Raw genomic sequence first — 7,500 nt, forward strand, 5'->3', positions numbered from 1 at the left:
ACAGAGAAAGAGACAGGAAAGAGACAGGGAAAGAGACAGGGAAAGAGACAGGGAAAGAGACAGGGAAAGAGACAGGGAAAGAGACAGACAAAGAGACAAAGAGACAGGGAAAGAGACAGGGAAAGAGACAGAGAAAGAGACAGAGAAAGAGACAGACAAAGAGACAAAGAGACAGAGACAGAGAAAGAGAGACAGAGAAAGAGACAGAGAAAGAGAGACAGAGAAAGAGACAGAGAAAGAGACAGAGAAAGAGAGACAGAGAAAGGAGACAGAGAAAGAGACAGAGAAAGAGACAGAGAAAGAGACAGAGAAAGAGACAGAGAAAGAGAAGAGACAGAGAAAGAGAGACAGAGAAAGAGAGAAAGAGAGAGAAAGAGAGAGAAAGAGAGAGACAGAGAGAAAGAGACAGAGAAAGAGACAGAGAGAAAGAGACAGAGAGAAAGAGACAGAGAGAAAGAGACAGAGAGAGAAAGAGACAGAGAAAGAGACAGAGAAAGAGACAGAGAAAGAGACAGAGAAAGAGACAGAGAAAGAGACAGAGACAAAGAGACAGAGAGAGAGAAAGAGACAAGAGACAGAGAGAGAGAAAGAGACAGAGAGAGAGAAGACAGAGAGAGAGAAAGAGAGAGAAAGAGAGAGAGAGAGAAGAGAGAGAGAGAGAGAGAGAGAGAGAGAGAGAAAGAGAGAGAAAGAGAGAAAAGAGAGAGAAAAGAGAGAAAGAGAGAAAAGAGAGAAGAAGAGAGAAAAGAGAGAAAAGAGAGAAAAGAGAGAAAAGATGAGAAAAGAGAGAAAAGAGAAGAGAAGAAAGAGAGAAAGAGAGAAAAGAGAAGAGAGAAAAGACTGAGAAAAGACTGAGAAAAGAGAGAGAAAAGAGGAGAGAAGAAGAGAGAGAAAAGAGAGAGAAAAGAGAGAGAAAAGAGGAGAGAAAAGAGAGAGAAAAGAGATTTTTTGTCCGGCACCCGGAAAGAATTTCGGGTTAAATGAGTGTCTGGAGGATCCGCCAGAGAAAAAAAAACGTTGCAAGCTCCATTTTGAAATCTTTGAGGATGGTGACGGACAGGAACTTTTGGCGGATCCTCAAAAAAAACGGATGCAACGGTCAGCAATCCGTCACAATCCGCCATTAATGGAAGTCAATGGGGGAAAAAAACGGATCCTCAAAAGAAAATTGAGGATCCGTTTTTTTCAAAACCTGGCGGATTGTGACTGATTGTAAAAAACTGAAGTAGTGAAAGAGGCCTAAGCTTCTGGTCTGAACTGTAGGTGACGTGATATTTTCCTATGTGATTAATAGGAAATGGGCTGCGATTTAATCTCTTATTTCTTCTTTACTTCCACTTGGTGTCTTGAATATGTACAATATACTGCAACCCTAATGCAATGCATTGTCCTGGCAATGATCTCCTATCAACGCCTTAACATGGCAGTTACAAGGGGCTTCATTATGCTAAAATGACAACCATCACTCCCCCCATTTAAGCACTTCGATGCTGAGTGACAGGATAGATCCCATTCCAAAGCAGGCAGATCCAAGCTAACACAGAAGGCACCCGTCCTGTATGGAGTGGCCTCAACTCCTAAGCCCACCACATGCAACGCCTCCCATCATCAAAACGGGGGTGGTCCCAGGAGCACAGCCTGTCCACAGACCCCAATATGTCGGAGAGGACCCTCTTATGCACCAGCAAAGTGATACCAATTCTTCCAAACACCGCACGTATATTGACAGCCACAGCTTCATTTATCTTTAATAAAACAAACCCCTATAAAGGCATCCAGCTGCAGCGGGTCCTTGCTCGCCAATATTAGAATATAGAAAGCTTAATGGAGTTGTCCAGAATTATAAAGACTCTTATCCTTATGAGGAGTGTACGTGTGTACCAAGACCCCATCTTTTGCGCTGCATCTTTTTTTTTTTTTACCTAACGTTTATATATAAAAAAAAAAAAAGACCAAAGGAAAATCCTAAAACTCACCATCGACCCTTTAAAAAGCCTTGCCATATGACTTGGCATAAAAAGCCAAACCAGAATCTTTATTTGCAGACACGTGTTTCAGGGTGTTTGCCCCTCATCAGTGTAAAGTATGGGCTCCGATCTGGCTAGATGAGAGGCTAATGCTGGCATCTAAAGGGTAATGTTTCTCCACAGGAAATAGCGTTTTGGATGCAGTGTATTTTCGCTGCCTCCCTAAAGCTGCGTTCTAATCATCAAGTTAAATCTGCATGTGTTCAGTGAACCATTCGGATTTACCGCATTAATTTACCGCATGATTTACCTAATGAGTGGCTATGGGTGAAACTAAGACGACTCTTAAGAGACATTTGTATATTTAATTTCCCAGAAGAGCATTGCATGGCCTATAAGTCTCCTTACACAGGCATGTCACTTTCCAATGACAATTAAGCTTGCTACTTCCAATATGTGGCACTAGATTTCAGGTCCTCTTCCTCTCTGGAAACAATTTGCAGATTTAACATTCTTTTACCAGGAACAATATGTGGTGGCGGTCGCTGGTACTGCAGTTCTCATATCAAGTAAGGATATATACAGAAAATAGCTCACATTCAGTGCATACTGCTTATTTCTGTATAGATCCTTAATGAATTGTATTTTTGCACTTTAAATAGATCATTTTTTTTATCCAATGAATACATTTGTTGTGTGTTTCAATTTATACGAGACCTTACAAGATCACGTCCTTGAATATATATATATATATATATATATATATATATATATATATATATATATATATATATATATATATACACATACACACACACACACACATATAAAACGTTCAGTCACTACATGTCATTCATTATTCAGTCACTATTTTTATTCTTCTGGAAAAAAAAAAAAAAATAGGTGACTTACACGCTGGCTCTTCACATTGTCAAGAAATTAAAATCACGATAAAAAGAAAAAAAGTTTTCACTTGAGAATGACAAAAATCTATAAAGTTGGATATAACACAAGAATATAATGCAAAGAGTTGATGTTTTTAATCTGGAATGACAGACAAATATAAAATAAAAAAGTTTACAAAAAAACATAAGAATTGGAAACAAGCAATACTGTAAAGACAGTAAAAAGTCTCAACCGGGAGCACACGACAGGAACGAAAGCAAGTTTTTTTTCGTTTTGTTCGTGAGATAGACTTAAAAAAGGAGTTCCCGTTGCAAAAGTTTATCGAAACAAGCCGTGTGTGCGGCAGCCGGGGCAGACGTTGGTCGCCAGTCGCTGGCCCGGCCACAGGTGTCCAGGCCTAAACCAAGAGACTAGTGTGCATGTATGAGCCTTTTTTGAACTCAGGAGACAGTAAGGCCGGTCATTGTGGACGGACTACAAAGTACGGCGATGTATCGTACAGGTGCAGACCTTCCAATAATCTGAACGACCTGATGGGCATCGGCCGACGCAACGTCATCAACGCAGCTCACCTCTCGATGTGATAACCACGGATAGCAATCATACGATAATATCAGATGCAAGAACGAGTCCATAGGTATTAAAGCCCAAGGCTGTACTACTGAGAGATCCCGGTGACGTCGCCCTATATCAGGCAGGTGCAGCGTTCTTATAAACACCAACTCATCATCCACGTCATTATTTATATATATATATATATATATATACACACTCACTGGCCACTTTATTAGGTACACCATGCTAGTAACGGGTTGGACCCCCTTTTGCCTTCAGAACTGCCTCAATTCTTCGTGGCAGAGATTCAACAAGGTGCTGGAAGCATTCCTCAGAGATTTTGGACCATATTGACATGATGGCATCACACAGTTGGCGCAGATTTGTCGGCTGCACATCCCTGATGCGAATCTCCCGTTCCACCACATCCCAAAGATGCTCTATTGGATTGAGATCTGGTGACTGAGGAGGCCATTTGAGTACAGTGAACTCATTGTCATGTTCAAGAAACCAATCTGAGATGATTCGAGCTTTATGACATGGCGCATTATCCTGCTGAAAGTAGCCATCAGATGTTGGGTACATTGTGGTCATAAAGGGATGGACATGGTCAGCAACAATACTCAGGTAGGCTGTGGCGTTGCAACGATGCTCAATTGGTACCAAGGGGCCCAAAGAGTGCCAAGAAAAAATTCCCCACACCATGACACCACCACCACCAGCCTGAACCGTTGATACAAGGCAGGATGGATCCATGCTTTCATGTTGTTTACGCCAAATTCTGACCCTACCATCCGAATGTCGCAGCAGAAATCGAGACTCATCAGACCAGGCAACGTTTTTCCAATCTTCTACTGTCCAATTTCGATGAGCTTGTGCAAATTGTAGCCTCAGTTTCCTGTTCTTAGCTGAGAGGAGTGGTACCCAGTGTGGTCTTCTGCTGCTGTAGCCCATCTGCCTCAAAGTTCGACGCACTGTGCGTTCAGAGATGCTCTTCTGCCTACCTTGGTTGTAACGGGTGGCAATTTGAGTCACTGTTGCCTTTCTATCAGCTCGAACCAGTCTGCCCATTCTCCTCTGACCTCTGGCATCAACATGGCATTTCCGGCCACAGAACTGCCGCTCACTGGATTTTTTTTCTTTTTCGGACCATTCTCTGTAAACCCTAGAGATGGTTGTGCGTGAAAATCCCAGTAGATCAGCAGTTTCTGAAATACTCAGACCAGCCCTTCTGGCACCAACAATCATGCCACGTTCAAAGGCACTCAAATCACCTTTCTTTCCCATACTGATGCTCGGTTTGAACTGCAGGAGATTGTCTTGACCATGTCTACATGCCTAAATGCACTGAGTTGCCGCCATGTGATTGGCTGATTAGAAATTAAGTCTTAACACACAGTTGGACAGGTGTACCTAATAAAGTGGCCAGTGAGTGTATATATATATATATATATATATATATATATATATATATATATAGTGGCAACACAGTGTAAATTTTCATGAGGACAGTGATTAAAAAAAAAAAAAAAAAATCAGACGTGTACATGTTGTCCTCAGGCCTGTAACTTAAATGAGGACTAAAGAAAATAAAACTCAGGTGAGCTACGCTTTCATACTTTCAATAAATCAACAGTACATGGGAATATTAGAAACTTTGGAATATATTTTGAGAGCTCTAATTCTTATGCCACTTAGGAGCCACTTCTCTCTCTGTGTCCTAATCCAACCAGACACTCTGGAGGGGGGGGGGGGTTGCGGAGAGGGACACCTTAACCGACTGCCATTGCAGTGAGGAGTCAGATTACACCTCCTATTATGATTGAGTGAGAAAACAGTAGGAGAGATTGTGCAGAGCTTTATAGCAAGTGTCTTCCTCACTCCAGAGCTGGATTCAGAGACAGCAATAGTATGGTCTGTATGACTGACTTGTAAATACTCTCAATTAATATATGACCAACTAGCAAAGAGAAATGTTATGATTAACACATAACTTTTAATCTGAAAGATGTAAAACTGGACAAACCATACAAAAAAAAAAAACCACAGTGATAAAGTGCAAGTGCGAAAAATTTACCAGTACTCAATATGAAATGGTTTGATCTCACCATTGCTGTAGAGCTTCACTGCAGGCATACAGAAGGGAAGATGACCATGTAAGCAGAGGGGGGCAAAGTTTCTATTATCCCCTGTCGTGCCCATGCATTGCTCCTGCCTTTACAAGGATAGTCCCCAAGTAAGGTTACTAAGATGTACCCACCAGATAAGTAGGGAGACCATAACCAATTTCCTCTCTCCAGAGCCTGTGAAATAAGAGCCTGCTACAGGCACGAACTGATGGGCATCGGCTGACCCAACGTCATGCACCAGGCTCTTATTTCACAGGCTCTGGAGGAAGGAAACAAGTAGGGAGACCATAACCAGTGAAATAAGAGCCTGGTACATGATGATGGGTCGTCCGATGCCCATCAGGTGGTGCGTGTACCAGGCTCTTCTTTCATAGGCTCGGACAACTTCAGTTGGGACTGACATGTGCGTTACTTGCCAATGCAGGAAGCCTTAGGGTGTGTGCACACTGCGGATTCTGCTGCGGTTCCGCAGTGGATTTGGCCGCTGCGGGTCCGCAGCAGTTTTTGCTGCGGTGTACAGTACCATTATTCCCTATGGGAATAAAAAACCGCAGTGCAGACGGTGCGGATTTTTCAGCACGGTTTTCCTGCGGTTTTGAAACCGCAGAAAGAATTGACATGTCAATTCTTTCTGCGGATTCCGCTGCGGTTTGCCATCTCCTCCATTGTGGAGATGAAAAACCGCAGGGCAGAACCGCAGAGCAATCCGCAGGTAAAACCGCAGGTCTTTTGACCTGCAGATTTACCTGCGGATTTTACAAAATCCGAGCAGCCAAATCCGCCCCCCAATCCGCAGCGTGTGCACGTAGCCTTAGCTTTCCCACACACTACTTTACTCCCCTGATAAATCCCTCAACTGGGGGAGGAAATGCATAGGGAGACCATAAACTATCTGGTGGGTACATCTTAGTAACCTTAATTGGGGACCGACCTTGTATGGTCAGGAGCAATGCATGGGCACGACAGGGGATATTAGAAACTTTGCCCCCCTCTGCCTACATGGTCCTCTTTCATTCGCCTGCATACCTGCAGTGAAGCTCTACAACAGTGGAGAGATCAACCCATTTCATAATGAGCACTGGTAACTTTTTCGCACTTGCACTTCATCACTGCGTTTTTTTTATATGATTTATCCAGTTTAACATCATTTAGATTGAAAGTTATGTTTTAATTATAACATCTCTTTGCTAGTCAGAGCTGGATTCACATCTACAATGCTCAGTAGTGATATATAATGTTCTCCATGCTGCTGCTTCAGTCTGTATGATGTGTATGAGAGACGTCAGAGTAGCTCAGAGACAATTTTAAGACCCCGGCATAGGAGAAAACAGGTAAAAATGCAGAATACTCATAATGGCCTGAGATCGTGTTAGTCCTCATGAATACAGATTCTTCTGAAAAGTTACTTGAAAGTACAGGTGTCATTTAAAAGTTTACACAAAAAAATGCATAGTGATAGACACACTTAAAGTAGGAATCTGTTCAGGGTTCTCTTTTGTGTAGAATGCAGAGAAATTATAAACAGCAACTTTCTCAGGAGGGACTGTCCTCCATCAAACACAACCCACATGGACACAATGTAATGCTTAATTTTCCCACTGGAGGCACTGCAGGGAAAGTGGACACTCGCTGGTGGACTCCAGAAGAACTAAGCGAGACTCATCTATCAAACATGGGATCTCCAAAGCAGAGAACCCTTTGAAGCATTACATGAGTTTGGTAATTTTTTATTGTGTATTTATACCATTAGACATTTATTCTTTAAAATAGGGTCTCCGGAGCCGCTCGGTACAACATAGGGAGGTGAGCGATGCTGAGGACACCACGCCTATAGATAGCTGTCAGGACGCATGAATGAACGATCGGCAGACGTGGGCTACCAGTCCTATTTCATTAGAGACGATGCAGAAGTGAGCGGCGTCGGAGAACCACTTTATGAACCC

At 42.6% G+C, this 7,500-nt stretch overlaps 1 protein-coding gene across 1 annotated transcript in view; it reads right to left on the reverse strand.

Annotated features, from left to right (window-relative positions):
* Nucleotides 1-7,268: 7,268 nt before the first annotated feature.
* Nucleotides 7,269-7,500, reverse strand: part of FSBP (fibrinogen silencer binding protein) — a 5,414-nt gene continuing 5,182 nt past the window's right edge. Inside the window, exon 2 of the mRNA XM_073590065.1 lies at nt 7,269-7,500. This exon is cut by the window's right edge and continues 623 nt beyond it. The gene's annotated coding sequence lies outside the window, so the exon portion shown is untranslated.

The sequence above is a fragment of the Dendrobates tinctorius genome, unplaced genomic scaffold (genome assembly GCF_039654945.1).
Source record: "Dendrobates tinctorius isolate UK_male_01 unplaced genomic scaffold, ASM3965494v1 ptg000116l, whole genome shotgun sequence".
NCBI classification, from domain to species: Eukaryota; Metazoa; Chordata; class Amphibia; order Anura; family Dendrobatidae; genus Dendrobates; species Dendrobates tinctorius.